Source organism: Kryptolebias marmoratus, linkage group LG24 (genome assembly GCF_001649575.2).
Source record: "Kryptolebias marmoratus isolate JLee-2015 linkage group LG24, ASM164957v2, whole genome shotgun sequence".
NCBI classification, from domain to species: Eukaryota; Metazoa; Chordata; class Actinopteri; order Cyprinodontiformes; family Rivulidae; genus Kryptolebias; species Kryptolebias marmoratus.
Genome location: NC_051453.1, coordinates 18,927,947 through 18,941,386, shown reverse-complemented (window position 1 = coordinate 18,941,386; position 13,440 = coordinate 18,927,947).

Below are 13,440 nucleotides of genomic sequence, written 5' to 3'. Positions count from 1 at the left end.
GTTGGGTTTGAAATGTACTGGGATGTTGTGTTTGAAGAAAATCCTTCTGAGTTTCTCGGATACTCCAGCAACGTAAGGAATGACAATGTTCTTTCCTCTGTTCCTCTCTTTGTTACCATGTTCCTTGACCCTTGTGTCCTGGTCGTCTTGTTCCTGTTTAGTTTCTGGTTTAGCTTAGGTTCTGTTTGCTGCCCCGTCAGCTCTTTGTTTTTGGTTATCTCTTAATTTATTAAACTAGTTTCCCCTCCCTTTAATGATGAGTTTGCATACCTTCACCCAGTGTCATGACAAAAGATGTTTCCAGCCGTCACGCTTTTATAAACGAAAAGGCACCAAAGTGCCGTCTGATGTGTGTAAACACTCAGAAGCGCTGATGTTCAAACATTCCTCGTCACCGAAGCAGAAACCTTTGGAAGACGTTCAGCTCAATCCAGCTGAAAACAAGCTGTGTGTGTTTGACTCACAACAGAAGCGTTGTGTCAACAGACAACAAAGACACTCGTCGGAACGGTCGTCTGTTTTAATTCTGCTAAATGTTTACTAAAACAAAAGCATATACACCTAAAAGATTCAGGAAATGTATATTTTAAAAATTGTTTTAATGCTATTTACTGTGAGCTGTCTTTTTAATAAGAAAAGTGAGCCTGGGTGAAAAGATGAATGATTCGCTTTCAAATCAGAGGATGGAATCTGTGGGACGTCACAGAGCTTCAGGCTGAGAGGCAGATGTTTGGGGCAAACAAAGCACGGCACAGACTTATCTCCTGGCCTCCGGCTAAGAGGCAGATGCACCTGTCGGCCCCCACCATATGGACGCACAACAAGAATGCAGTGTGTGTACGCAACAGAAAACAGAGCATACAGTCAACAACCCAACAATACAAAAAGAAAAGCTTGATTTCGTTTCATTCAGTGGGAAATAAAACACGCACTAGTTTTTGTTTTTTTGGGGTATTTTTTCCACAAAGAAGATTAATTCCTTTTCTCTGGTCTGGGTTTCAGTGAGCGGGTGGAGGAACCGTTTAACGCCTTATCAGCTTCACATACAGCTGGTGGTTCAACAGGACAGCTGCTGCCGTTCATCTGAAAAGGTGCCAGTTTCGTTCACACAGTGGATTTGCAGATTTAAAATTAAGGGCCTAGCATTCCTCGAAGGAATACATATCCCCCGCCGCCTTTAATGCCAGAGTTTTAAATTAGGATCATTCTATGTTGAGAAATGACTGAAGTCTAGCAGTTTTAGTTATAATTTGAACATAACTTTATGCACATTTTCAAGGAATATAACACACTGAGTATGTGCTGTAAATGACTCTCAGCTACTACCACACCAAGATCTAGCTCTGATTGAGTTCTAGCCACTTTTGTGTTGGCTAACATTGATTAGCTGTGGCAGCCATCTTGAATTAAGTTACTTCCAAAGGTTAATCAGTTGTAGATTTACATCCAATGATAACTTCATATAAAGTGGCATATGAGGTTGACTCAAACAGTTGAAGTTTAATGCAAAGATCTTGTGAAATGACCGGCACTAGGAGTATGTGGTGTGAATGACTCTCAGCTACTACCACACCAAATTTTAGCGCAAAATTTGTAAAATTGACTGTATTGTAGCCATTTTGTGTTTTCTCAGTTCAGTCAGCTGTGGTGGTCATTTTAAATTGGGTTTGCTCCAAATGTCAATCAGCTGCAGACGTACATCGAATCATTACTTAAAGTTTGTCCTACAGTTTGTGAGATATTTCAGGAACACACTTGTGTGCGTACACACACAAGTTTGTAGTTTTTTTTCCTATTAGGAAATTGCATTGACATTCATTTACTTCTGCTGCCTAACCCCGACCCTTTCAAAGTAGGTGATTATATTAGAAAATTGGAAAAGGTACTAAAAAGGTAACAAAAACCATGTACACACACACATGTGTGCGGGCCTCACCTGCCCCCCTCCCTGTTGGTGCAGACTCACAGTCCTCTTTGGAAGCAGATGGCGGAGTAAAGCCACGGCTCCCGGGTCAGATAAAGACGCCTCCTGGGGCATGTTGAGTGCAGAGTCCTCAATCTCCCGGCAAGCAAAGATGGATGTCCCTGAGCTCTGAGCAGAGAAACGGCCCGTGTCCGATGTAGGGCAGGTGGCTGAACTGTGCAACACAAACCAAACAGCTCCCAGCCCCGATACCGAAGGAGGGCAAGGGTCAAACACTGGAATTTAGAGTTTTACAACAGAGAGGGAGGTTTTATTTGTGACACTTCCTGACAGCACTCTTAAAAAGACAACAACAACACAGACTAGAAAGTAAGCCTCAAACAATCCATTATTGTGTAAAAACTTTGACTCATATTTTAAAAATTTCCTAAACAGTAATCTGCAGAAACCCCTGGTTGTCACACGTGTTAATTCTTTTGTCTCTACAGTATTTTCTGTAGGAGATATGACAAGTTAAAAAGACCCTTCACTTTTAGCTTTGACAAGAAAATTCAGAGCTCAGTTACAATGGAAGTCAATGAGAGTTTGGATGTGTGCAGTCTGAGCTCTGAGGGGGTTTGAGAGAAAAACTTGATTCATTTAGTAGTGTGAAATACACTGGGTGAAAGAAGACAAAAATGCCTACGTTTCGATGAATAAACTGTATAAGATGTGCAAATTCTATTTTAGAAATATTAGCTCAAAGGTTGGTGTGACATCGTGCTCTAAGATGAACAGCCTGTGGTAAAATCTACAAATATCATAAAAGTTAAATAGCGATTGTGTTTCTGCTGCAAAGTCTGTCTGAGCTGTTGAGGTTTTCTTACTCAGTTTATCAAATGCTATTGTTTTGTATGGGAACATATTTTGCAGATTTTTGTGAATTTTATGAAAGCCAAACAATGAATTGCTACAAACAGCATAGCACACAGATTGTGATATTTTTCTATGGGGTTGTTTCAAAGCCCAGGGAGGAGAAGTGAATGAAAAATGTTATGCAAACTGAGGAATAACAGTCAAATGGCTGAGCTTTGGGATCTTTATTAACTGGAAAAGTTGTATTTTTGTGCACAAGTAGATAAAAGGCACTGTTTTTTTTCTCATTTCTCTGTTATAAAGAAACAACAGATGCTACAAACAGCTTTTAATCAGTTTATTAATCAGGTTATTATGCATTTGGACAGTTGTTAAAAGACTAATGTAGTTACTGCTGTTTTTACTAAACGACAGCAATCAGTCACATGCCAGAATGAGCCATGACATTATGACTGGTAAAATGGCTGCTCATCCTGTAACAAGTCAATGTTCTGCTGGGAAAACCTGCATGCTGACGTTCACATACATAAAAAAGAAGGGACAATAAAAAATGTTTGTTTTCTCTGCAAAAGAAAAAACTTCTGCACAAAAAGCTGCTGAGGTTTTATTTGTATTTGGTTCATCTTTAAATTGAGTCTCTTCTTTAATAAACTGAATCTAAGTGGGACAGAAAAACTTATTGTATGAGAGCTGACAGTTTCCTCTGTCTGTCCCCACCTCTTTCCTAAACGTCTGACTTTGTGTTTCTGGCAGTTTGCTCCCATTGTGAAGCACTTCCTGACAGGAGGCACACTGGAAGACTGGACTCAGTCAGCTGCAAAGGAATGTGACATTCCTTTCTAAAATTACGGATGTTTCTGTGGATTTCTGCCTCTTTTCTTTTGTGGTGTCTGGAGAAAGTGTTTCTAGACACCAAAATGAACACAATGGCAAAAACCTTAAATCTCATCAACAATGCACTGCTACAGACTGCTAACAGAAGCTAAGAAAGTCAATGTTTTACTGGTAATTCACATCTTATTGAATGCCCTATTGGACAGCAGTTCCGTCATTTTAAAGTAAAATAAAATGCAATCACAGATGCAGCTTTGCTATTCGGAACCATTTGTAAAAAGGCTTTTTAGTTTCTTTACTTTTTTTGAGGATGCGTCCCATGAGCCTGCAATCAGTGTGTGCTTCTCCTTTCAAAATAAAAAAATATCTACTCTATTTGAAAGCCTGTGCAGCATGGATAGGCTATCATAAAACTTTCCATGAGATTAGATCTTCATTTCAGGCTGAATCAGGCAGGACAAGTGCAAGTGTTCACACTATTTTAACTATTTCTGTTTGACGGTATTCTGTCTTTCTCTGCTTGACTACAAAGTGGTTTGGAGTGAGTTCAAGGCATCAAACCTAAATATGTTTTTAAAAATTGCCATGATATATGTCATTATAATACCAATGATTGTTTTTGGGTAAAATAAGTTGATTAAATAAATACTGAAAAAAAAAAATACAATTAAGGGGGTATTTTTGGACAGTTTGAAGTGAGGTTCTGTGGAAATGTTTGGAACAGTTATTATTTTACCTGGTGTGGACAGCTCTTTGAACGAGTTTAACTCTGACAGGACTGATAAGCTAAAGGCTAGTCTGAATGCCGCCAAGACCAAAGTGGACCACTGCTGTCTTAAAACAGCTCTAATCTTTAAAATTTCACAGAGATTCATGTGAATCCTCTTTTATAAACCTTTTACACTGCAGTCAGTTTTGCATTACGTGATTATTTACATCAATTTTTGTTTCTTTATGAATGCTATAGAGCCAAACAAGTAAATCTGATGAAAAGCACTGCCTCTCAAACAAAGAAAATATAAGTACACCCAATTTACGATGGAAAAATCCTCTTGCAATATCAGGTTGTATAAAGTAATTCCACTTCGATATCAGTCGATTTGATATCAAAACTCTGAGTTTAATTGACAGAGTCAGAGTTTCCCTAAACTCAGGGTTAATTTAAGTTTCACTGAAGGTGTTTTTCTGGAATAAACCTTAGTTGGGTAAAAGTCAGCAAAAACTATGGTAACAACTGATCTGACCAAACAAACTCAAAGAGGCCACAGGCTTGATGTGACCACCTTTTTATCCAGATGGTAAACTGGAGTTAAAGGGAGCAGGAGACAGAGACGTAGTGGGTGGGGGGGTGCTCGAGGGGGAGTTCAGACAGCAGGAAAGAGGAAATCCCACCCTGGCCCCTGCAGATAGAGGACAGGAAGCAAACCCATTTGCATACAAATTCTCCCGCAGTGGAGCAACATGTGTGTCTCAGGGTGGGAGGAGAGCTGCAGCCTGCTGATGAAAACTGTCAGGTGGGTAATGGGGGCTTCATTACATTCACAGGCTGTAACTGTGAGGTGGTGGGGGGATTAGGATGTAATTTTAAAACAAGAGGTCTGCTTTATCACGATCAGCTAAACTTACTTTTTTTTAAATAAATATTTTTGATTCTTCTACTTGAAAAAAAAAAAGAAATCTGTTCAAAACGTGCTCCAAAATATGAACTGCTCACCAAAACTGAGCTCTTGTTTAAACCTGTTCATTCCTTGACTACTTTTGTGTTTGCAGTCAAAAATGACCACCCCAATATGCTGTATCCGATTAGAAATCCATGGAAATGCACATATTGTTTTGTAATGCTATGATAGATCTTTTTATCAACTTGTTTTTTAATGAACGATACAAATTTAGATTATCTGTTTGGTTTCTGTGGTCTGTAGGACTCACTGATCTGAGCTCACACAGCTGGTTATTGAATGAAAATCACATTTCATGGATTATTTTGATTCCAGCAAATTTACCGATGAAACGTGCTATTTATCACAGATCGCTACGTATCAGAATTTATCAAGGACATTTGTTTTCATTAGCTTTTGAAAATTTTATTAGTAGCACATAAGAACAATAAAAACAAAACTAACGATCAAAATAAAAAAACAATAACAATATCAGCATTACTGACAAAGCAAAAACAATCCAATGTGCACAATCTTTCAAGTGTTCATTTTCTGTTTGTCAGATGCACATGTTAGACAGTATGAGGTGACAACTGCATGTGACAGCAAATACATAAACTGCATTTCAGCTGAGAATAAAGCTCTCCTCTTAGATCAGGATGAAGATGAAGATGAAGATACAGACATACATCTCCATTCTGTGCCTCAGCAGGGCCCTCTTCTTTTGGGACATTGTCTCTTGGTCTGGATTCTGTGTTGTCTTCAACCTCTGACTCTTTATGCTCTGTAGCATCTTTTAGGTCAGGTTTTTGACCTCTTTACTTGTCACCAGGGTCATGATCCAAAATATGATCAAGAACCTCAATAACAATATATATTTTGGCCATATATAACGCTAACAGATCCGACTTCCATGGAGGAAGGTGTCAACTAGAGAACACGTTCTTTTTTGCCAAACGGCTGCACAGACCATGGCATTTGCAAATTTGAGGGTGCACAATAATGGACGAACGAAGGGAATGCATCCCTGATCTGCCCGGCCGAGGCACACTTCCACAGCCACGAAGAGCCGCCTGTGTCTCTGCGCAGTCTTTTTGGGTTAGTTTTCCTGGAACAGTTGTAAAGATGGCTGCATTTTCTGACAGACTCATCCAGCTGCTCCTCAGCAGAGGAGTAGACGCAAAATGATTCTATTAAAGATCACTGTCTTTTCCGTATAAACACGCCCACAACAACTTCTGACCAATCATACAACACTTGGGTTGTGTGAGAATGAATTCGGCCAGTGCCTTGTGTCACGAAGGGGTGGACAAAGCTGCTATGAGAACAAAATGATGCAATTTTCGTCACGCAACCACATAATTGAGAGCTAATTGAAAAGGAATTTTGTCCATCAGCTTAAGTCAATTTTACACATGTAATGTCCCACACATTCATTTCCAATGATTTGTCATTTTGGTCCGGGAACACCAAGGGTGTAACAAAGCTGATAAAAAAACACACACAAACCTTACTGGAAATTAATAAAATTTATTATGTCTGTGCAGATGATCTGTGAGGACAAAGTCATGGACTCTCATGTAAATCAGCTAAAATTAAATACCTTTTTTATATAAATAATAAGAATAATAATAAGTAAATCTTGTAAAAACAGCCAAAGTTGACTAGACCACAACAGAGGGGTTAAGAATTTAATCAATGCCAAAAATTATTGGTCTCTCCTTTTTTTATAAAACTGTCACTTTTTTTGAATAAGTCAGATTGTGTCCATGTAAACCTGTAAATAAGGACCTAAAATCCACCAACTCTGTTTCCAGGTGTCCTTCAGATCAGCAACACTGACACAGACAGAGCCTCCTGGACAGCCTGATTTACGTCGCCCCTCGGAGAGATCACCACAGTTGTCGGCAACATTTTCTGTCATCTCCTTTAACGCTGACAGTTTTATGGCTTGCGTAATCGAAGATGTAAACACACAGAAGCACCAAAGCTGATTTAGGCACGATAGAGGGGAAGCTGTTGAGGGTCACTGGTGTTTTTCTTCTTGAGATTGTGTTAGAGTCTCAGGAATTTAGAAAATGTAGAAAATGTTGTTTCCAACTGCTGCTTGTTAATGCACACCCCATTAAATAGTACTAAATGTTGATGTTCCAATGAGGACATTTGAATTAAGAGACATCGAATCAGTGATGTGATGATTTCAGCTTCCTTGATACTTGGAGTGAACTGGGAGGAGAGGGGCGTTTTTGGAATGAGAAGATAACAACATCAGTTTCTGACAGCAGTGTTGTTATCTCTCCCCACCTCTTTGTCAAGTGATAACAGCTGCCTGAATGTAATGAAGCGTGAAAAGTCCTCCCTCTTGAGACCCGACAGTGAACACAATTTTTACGCAGTCCATTATAGTGTCTGATTACTTGGGTTTAGGTAACAGAACAGACATAATCCTGATGGTATGCAAGACCGATGACACACGCACAGACAAAAACATCAACAGAAACATTGTCTTGGTGTTTATCTCCACAATGTTCTCCATCACTGGTGATTTATTGATTAAAACTGATTACAGCAAAACAGCAGCTCTTGGTCATGAATATGATGCAGAACAGGCATTTTAAGGAGTTTAAACTTTTTGCAGGCATATGTAGGAGTTAAGTGATCGAAATAGTTTAACTAAAGTGAAATTATAAATACGTAGATAGTGTGACATACAGTTATTTTTAATCAACGTTCTTTTGGAACAAACCAATGCAACACTTTGTAGTGATTAGTAGGTTTTCTCTTTTCAGTTTCCTATAAGCTTTCCTTACTTTCATCTTCTAAACTGGAATTGATATGAGCAACCAAAACATGGACAATGACTAAAATAGAAGGAACAGTTCAATTCAATTCAGTTTATTTATGTAGCGCCAATTCACGACAAATGTCATCCCAGGGCACAGTACAAAAACTTTAACATACATTATAAAAGCCAATTAGTCAAAGTTATCTGTCTAAGGAAGTCACCAGATTGCGTCAATTAGAACAATGAGACAAGCACAAAAATCTTATAGAATCATAAAGGTAAAAATAAATGTACACACGAGTTTAAATGCTGCCTCTCATTAACCATCCCCTTCTGGACAATGTGGACTGTTGTGTTCTCATGCTTTGCTGCGTCCACCACAAAAACACTGCTAACCTGTGAGTTCAAAAAGTTGTTGTCAGGTCAACTTTCATGCTTTACTTACACACAAAAGTCCTTAAATGAGCTAAAAAGTAGTTGGTGTGCTACCACACTGACAGAGACAACGCTAACAAGCTAAAAGTACAATGTTGTTCAATAGGCTTGCTGTAGTTTGTTTACATGAATATGTTTTTAAGCATATTATAAAGCCATGTAAAGTCAAGGAGAAAATGGTTTGTTCATTGGACAAATAGAAAATGTGACCAATAGCACAATCCTCAAAGTTATTGCAGTGAACCATGAAAGAGACAATGAAGTTTTTAACAAATTTAAAAATACTGAGACCCAGTCTAACTGAAAATGTTGGTTAGACTTAGGGTTTTTGCTACCATAATTTAAAGTTTATTTTACATCTGCTTCACAGCCTATCTGCTCCATCTCAGCGTTGTATTCACATAGCAAGTAGCACTAATTTTAAGCAGATTCAAACATGCCCATCACATTCAGCAGATGTGAGCAATTTGGCTCTTTTTGAATCTGATAACAGCTGACCTTGATGCACAATCCAAAATTAGCTATCTCTACAATATTTATCCCGTGAGATAACTATTTAGTTTTCTGTTTGTTAACCTCTGGATGTGAAGCATCATCTTTTAAAATGTTTTAGAATCATAAATTTTTGTTTTCTTAATGTCAAATAGAAAAAACAGGATTTCCACACTATTTAAAGGTTTTGTAGATGCTAAATGACCTGACACTCATCACTGGAAAAAGAGGATGATTTATACTTTTCTTCATGTTTATTGTTTTATGTGGTTGCAGTGGTGCAATAAATTGCTCCTCTTCCTAAGTTTCCTTTTTGGGGACAAACTCGCCCCAAGCTTTCAGAAGAGAGTGTGGCAGCGCTGTTTGAGGCACACATCCCCATTTGCAAGGGCTTTAAGACTTAGAAGGGAGCACAAAATCCTATTTTGTGCCTGCAAAAGTCATGCAGTTTTTTTTTTAATAAGCCTTTATCTAAAAGTTGCTGAGCCATTTCACTAAAGAAATTGTTAGCTGAACTGATTGATTAGCTGTTCAACTCTGCAAGTGATGCATCATTACTCTGACTTTAAACAAAGCAAACATTTGTAAAGATATGTACACAAATTTCTTACAAGCATACCCACAAAATGAAAAAGTTACCAAATAAAATAGTTTCCATGACATTGATGTATGTATTTTTTCAATCTTTACAAAATCTAAGAGTTTTAAGGGTTTCTGTTGTCAGAAAGCTGCAGATTAGAGATGACCAAGGTTTTGCAAAAGGGTGTTAGTTTTTTCAAGCATTTCTCCTGAAAATATGTTCAAATCAAAACATGCAGAGTTATTCATGCCACCATGACTGAAAAAATGTAAACAGACTTTTTCCATTTATCACTGCATCCCAGACTGGTTGAGTAGTAAGGATTAAAACCAGGTGTTGTGCAATTTTTCCATGTTATTTTCTTTTTCAGCCAAATCACAGCTCTCTCAGACTGACTTGCTTCCATTATTGATTAATCTTACAGATTTTGTTTTTTAGAGCAACAAACATAACATGGAAAGCACTCGATTTTAGGTTTGTTTGTAGTTTAGTTACAGTTGTAACAACATGCATATAGAGGTCCATATCCTTACAAAGAATTTAGTGGGACAGTATCTACTCTAAACTCCATCCACAACTAACTTGGACTAAGGGTGACTGAGGTCACCCTCGGTCCAACCTGAGCATGCTGTTGTATAAGACACAGGGAGAAAGAATGAGGCTTTAGCCCACAATGTTTTTGGCTGCAGGGGTAGATCTAAAAACTAATTACCCAAAACTATCCAAATTATGCCCTCATTAGCTGTGAATGAACTTGTCCTGATTTTTTTTATTTTTATTTTTTTTTACGTAAGTGAACCCACACATCAAAGTGTAGACTGCAGCACAGATTTCCTTTTCTGGCTGAGCTAAATGTCAACAATAATGGGCTCTATTTTCCAAGGATTTAGGTTATTTTCATTACTTATGGCCAACAAAATGCCGTAGAAGGAATTTAGGCTTATTATAATTCATTCCAGTTCATCCTAACTTGCTAAAATAATAATGGGTGGTGTGCAATTTATGGTGAACTGAGTTAACTTTTTAGACATACAGATGATGATTAAAAATCAGAAACACAGATTTAGTCCTCCAAAGCTCACTGAAGGAATGGCCCGATTTGGATTTCATTTGGTCCACATGCAAACCAGAGTTGTGCATGAAAAAGATCCAGTTTGCATCTAGAACACCTGAGGGCTGAAGTGGGGACATCCCGAGTCATCAGACAGTTGCTGAAGCGTCCAGCAGTCAGTCAGAACAGTAAGTGAAGGTCAACAGACACACATGACACCTCATACATGGCATAACCAGCTCTTTGTGGAGTCTGATAGAGGGCATGTTGTGTGGGTTTATATGAGGTTGGATGGTTGTATTGTCTAATTGTGAGGCATATGAGACATAAAGATATTGCAGTGGCCTAGTGTTGGAACCAGTGGGTATGTGAGGACACCCCGACACATGATGGTTCTGGTCGCCCAAGACATACCACACCAAGGATGGATCATTATATTCAGTATCAAATATTATAAAAGCCCATGACATGTGCACCTGCCATATGGACACAGATATCAAACTCTTAACAACACCCCATGTCATCCTATACCATGTCTTGATGACTGGCATCAGCTGGGTTACAGATTTACCATCCAATGTGTGGGCTGGCTTTAACGCCAGAGCAAAACGACATCATTTAGTGCGAGGCTGTAACTGGGATGACTAGTGGCATCATACCTCAAAGAACAGGTTACTGGGTTTATCAGATAATGGTGACCAAGTCTGTGTTCAAAATCTTCAAAGACATTCAGCGTGTTTGCTGAGTCTAAGTGTTCAAAGACATGATGAGTGTTTCTAAGACATCAATTATTATTATTATTATTATTATTATTATTATTATTATTATTATTATTATTATTATTATTATTATTATTATTATTATTGTTATTATTATTATTATTATTATTATTAATGCATCCAGTCTTTGGTACTACTGTAACAAACTTTAAAACGCCTTTAACAAAGTGTAAAACTTCAACTTACACATTGTTGCAAAAAAATTTCTTAAACAGAAATGTCAAAGAAAATGTGGAAAACACACAAAAAAACAGCTCTAGAATGCTAGAATTGTGGAAACTAAATTGAGAAGGGTTTTGGAAGCTGACTGCTTTGAGAGAAAATTTTATTTGGGATTTTCTTTTTTTGGGGGGGGGGGGACACGACAACGACACAATGAAAATTCATCCAACACAAGATCGAGGGCCTGCGACTCACTTGCGTAAAACCTGTTGCAAAAAATTTGTTGCAAACAGTTGCAGCATAGTGAGATACTGGCTTTAGTGCTCCTGAGATAGCTCCCTGATCTTTGAACAAGACAATGCCCATCCACAGATGGTATGTGTGTGTGTGTGTGTGTGTGTGTGTGTGTGTGTGTGTGTGTGTGTGTCGGAGCAGGACAGAGGAACAGGTGACCCTCCTNGTGTGTGTGTGTCTGTGTGTGTGTGTGTGTGTGTGTCAATGGACTCCCTGCATCATGTTGAGGTCCTCAATCATATGGTTCCCTAATCAATCATATGGGATCAGCTCACACATCAACTCCAATTACAGTAAGTCAGTTTTTCCTGTCATTGTCAAACTGCTCCAAACTCATTACAACAAAAGCACCCATGTCCACTTACTGTAAAAAAAAAGTTTTTATTCATTCCCTGCAACATAGTTCTGTCTTAGTCCCCCTCCCCCCAACCCCCCCACATCCACTCTTTAGTACTTTTTTAACACTCCATGGCAAAGTTAGTTGGGTTTTTGTCACAAATATGTTGAAGTTGCCAAACAAAAAAAAACCAAACAAACTACTATATAATTGTGATTTAATTCATGCCATGACTGTGGTTCAAAGAAACCGTGTTGACCATGGATTTTAAACTGGAAATGCATGTTTTGTCTAGCTGGAACCTCCACCCTGAACCCCACTGTGCACAGACTCTACAACGCCCGAGGCCCCCGTCATAATTACTGTGGCCCCTTGAAGTCTATTAGACATAAAGATACAATGCACAATGCATCATCATTTCTTGAAAGGATGTAATCATGAATGACACAATTCATCTTAGCAGACAGAGGAGCTGGAGAGTATCGCTGGGGAGAGGGATGTCAATCATGGATGGATGGATGGATGGATGGATGGATGGATGGATGAATGGATGGATGGATGTACCACAGCAAATAAGACTGTAAAGCAAAGAAGGCCACAATAAGTGGGTAAACCCTTTGAAATCACAGAGTAAAGTAAAACATCTTGAGTTGCTTTTGGACACACCTTCCTTTCTTCTATGACTGTTTATTACAGTAAAAAATGTTCTGCAACTCGGACACAGAATATAAAAAAATGCTCTCATTGTGTGTTGGAATGCATTGTTTTTCCTCTCTGTCTTAACGATGCTGTTCCCTGGGCACCGAGCGGGTCGTTTAGAACGTGTCTGTCTGTCTCTGCATTCAACGCATCCTGGAGCGACCGTGCAGAGTTCCTGTGCACGAGACGTGTCCATCTGTGTCCACCCACTGTTTATGACCCCACCCTCCAAAAGTGTGCTCAGATCGAAGAACAATGAAGCGTTCCCATCATACAAGGGGGCATGGCTGGAACTAGAAGTAGGGCAGACACACGCGAGGCACGTCAGGCATGTTCTCCGAGGCCCCGCCATGGAATGTGCAACAAAGAGCGCATGCAGGCTGCAACAATTCTGGGAAAAGTCCACTTATCTTTGTGATGGAAGTTCAACAAGTCATGAATATACACTATATATTCCATTCACAACGAAATGCCCCACACGTTTCTGATACCAGTAAAGCTTAGTCACACAAAACCAAAGTTCTTCCTTTCTCATGATTCTCTTAAAGAGTCAAC